General features: G+C 42.7%; 1 long non-coding RNA gene across 2 annotated transcripts; it reads left to right on the top strand.

Annotated features, from left to right (window-relative positions):
- The first annotated feature begins 619 nt into the window (after positions 1-619).
- Positions 620-1,979, top strand: LOC135530612 (uncharacterized). 2 transcript variants are annotated; one of them, XR_010453871.1, is made up of 4 exons: positions 620-919; positions 989-1,104; positions 1,200-1,301; positions 1,396-1,979. It is a non-coding gene; the product is annotated as an uncharacterized LOC135530612 (long non-coding RNA). The 2 variants fall into 2 exon arrangements; XR_010453870.1 differs by lacking the exon at positions 989-1,104 and having other exon boundaries at positions 736-919; positions 1,396-1,975.
- Positions 1,980-2,887: the final 908 nt, after the last annotated feature.

Raw genomic sequence — 2,887 nt, 5'->3', positions numbered from 1 at the left:
AGTTGTATGGCAACCACCTCCGGCGCCAAATAGAACTGGGAAACATAGACATTCAGTACAAGAAGAAAAAGATGGAAAATCTTGCACTGGAGTCCGAAATAAAAAAGAGGACAATTAGGAAACTGGACCTTGAAATAAAAAAACTTGAGAGGGAGGTGAGATATGCCTTGAATGTACACTGTATGCTAACTGTAACACAAATGTATTAATCATTATTTTTCTTTCCTCCCCCAGCTCCAAGAAGATGACACAGCTCAAAATAAAAATTAGGTATATTCTCGTAAAGTCAAGTGAGCCATGACATATGAGCTCTTATTGTGAGCACACAGGACGGTGGCATCTTTCTAAGGTTTTTTATTTTCCCAGCAATCAGTACAACCAAGTCATCGTTATAAGGCATCGCCCTCTTTTGCCCACCCCCCCAGCACCAGGTGTGGCCACTAGCCTATATGAAGGCCCAAAATTGTGTGTTCCTTCCTGCTCTGACAATGGCATGCCCATTCGTGCGAGATGTGGTGGATGAAGAAGCACTTGTGCTGAGGAGAGCCTTCAGGCGAGAAAGGGTCTTCAGGGACCGGTTGGACCCACTGGCCTTCCTGATGACCATCTATATGAAAGATACAGGTTTTCTGCAGATGGCATCAGGTATCTATGCAGACTACTGGGTCCCAGGATTAAGCACCGCACTGCACGGAGCCATGCACTGAGTGTGGAGCAAATGGTTTGTGTGGCCTTGCGCTTTTTGCTAGTGGAGCCTTCCTGTACTCAGTGGGGGATGCAGAACAGCTGAACAAGGCCACAATTTGCCGCACAATAAGGAGTGTGTGTCTGGCTATCAAAGCATTAGCAGATGTCTTCATCTCCTTCCCTGGCCACAGAAGACTCTGTGACATCAAAGAGGAGTTCTATAGGATTGCAGGTAAGAGGATCTACAAATTACAGGACAACTGTTAACACATAGTAGGATACTCATTACTTTGTGTGACAGGTTTCCCCAATGTCATTGGTGCAGTGGACTGCACACACATAAGGATAAAAGCCCCCTCAGGTGCCCATGAGGCCGATTTTGTGAATAGGAAATCCTTTCACAGCATTAATGTTCAGGTGAACATAACTTTTGATATTGTCCATTGACGAACACTCTGCATTGCCAGTGATGTGCATTGATTGGTGTAATATTCCTCATCTTATGATTTCAGATGGTCTGCAATGCTGACTGTGTGATCAGCAATGTTGTGGCAAAATGGCCTGGCTCAGTCCATGACTCCAGAATCTTTCGGGCCTCTGAAATCTATCACAAGGTAAGCCACACAACCCCTATTTATAACCATCATGGCTGTGTCAAGAATATCACTGTGTTTATGAGGTAGTAATGATGAGATTTTGTGTTGACAGGTGAATTCTCTGGTGTGTTGCTGGGAGACAGGGGGTATGGCTGCCAGCCTTTTCTCCTGACACCTTTCACAGACCCCCAGGAAGCACAGCAGGCCTACAACCATGCCCATGCCAGGACCAGGGCCAGAGTTGAAATGACCTTTGGCCTCCTGAAGGCACGCTTTCACTGCCTTCACAAATTAAGGGTCAGCCCTGTTAGGGCATGTGATATTACTGTGGCTTGTGCTGTCCTCCACAATGTGGCCTGCCTGAGGAAGGAGAGGGCCCCCAGAGTGCCACCAGCCATGGACTGGGACAATCCGGCAATCTTCCCTGATGACGACAGTGGTCGGCTGCTGAGGGACCAATATGTGTTGAATTATTTTAGTTAGTATGTGTGCTTTCAATTTTGGTTAAATATGTCCTGCGGTGGCAGAGGAATTTGGGTTTTTTGGGTTCGTTTTTTGACGAATTTGGCCTCTTATGATGTTTGTGCGGTATACTGTGTGTAATACAAGGCTGCAGGGAGGCTACTGCATCCATTCATTTGTCTGTTCAGTTGATGTGTATGGATTTGTCCTGCATTTATTTTAGTGTGCAGACATGCAGGGTGTGTTATATACAGACCTTTGAATGTGTATGTATCATTTTGTATAATATGCTTGGATTCTGTGCTTTCCATCTTGTAGAGTCACTGTGACTTCAGTTTCGAAAGGAGCTGATGGTTTACCTGCTTTGTTTTGTCCTTATTCAATAAAGGAACATAATGTTACACATTGTGTTTTTATATTCATATGGAATGTGTATTTGTTTATATGACAGAGTACTAGGGCCACACTGAAGAAAAAGGATAAAGTCATACATTTATGAGGCTGGTTCTTTCTGCAGAAAAGCTACATATTGTTTTTACAGTTTTGATACTTATGACAATGTGATACTTAATATTCTGGCACATCAGCATGTCTTTGTTTATGAAACCATACTGAAGTACAATTTCACGAAATGCCCCACATCTGTCATTTTAACAACTGTCCTCCTTTAAAACAACTGGTTACAATATTATGACTTGTGTTTTTCCCCTCTGTGGCCCTAATATTCTATCATTTTATATATAGCCTTATAGTCTATGGGAAACTGTAAATTATCTAATGATAGCAACATCTCAAAAATCATTTTTATCCAAAATCATTGAAATTAATGATCACAAACGTTTAAATAATAACAGTGGGTCTAGTTATGTGATAACAATGTATAGTGAGCAGTGAAATAACTATTGGTTTCCATTTGTGGTGACTGCTGACTGACATTAGGGATGAGATTAAATAGATCCTGGAATTTAGCCTGGTCTGGAACAGGCTAGCTCCACAGAATAAATCTCCATGGTAATTTATACCATAACATATCCTCCTGCCCCCTATCCATCTTTAGTGCAACCGGATTACGGATCAATTGAGCCAGGATCACCAAGATATCCTGGCTTAATCCCTTATCCTAGTTTTGTGCAACAGGCCCC

This window comes from Oncorhynchus masou, unplaced genomic scaffold (genome assembly GCF_036934945.1).
Source record: "Oncorhynchus masou masou isolate Uvic2021 unplaced genomic scaffold, UVic_Omas_1.1 unplaced_scaffold_13950, whole genome shotgun sequence".
NCBI classification, from domain to species: Eukaryota; Metazoa; Chordata; class Actinopteri; order Salmoniformes; family Salmonidae; genus Oncorhynchus; species Oncorhynchus masou.
This window is presented reverse-complemented; position numbering and strand designations above follow the sequence as displayed.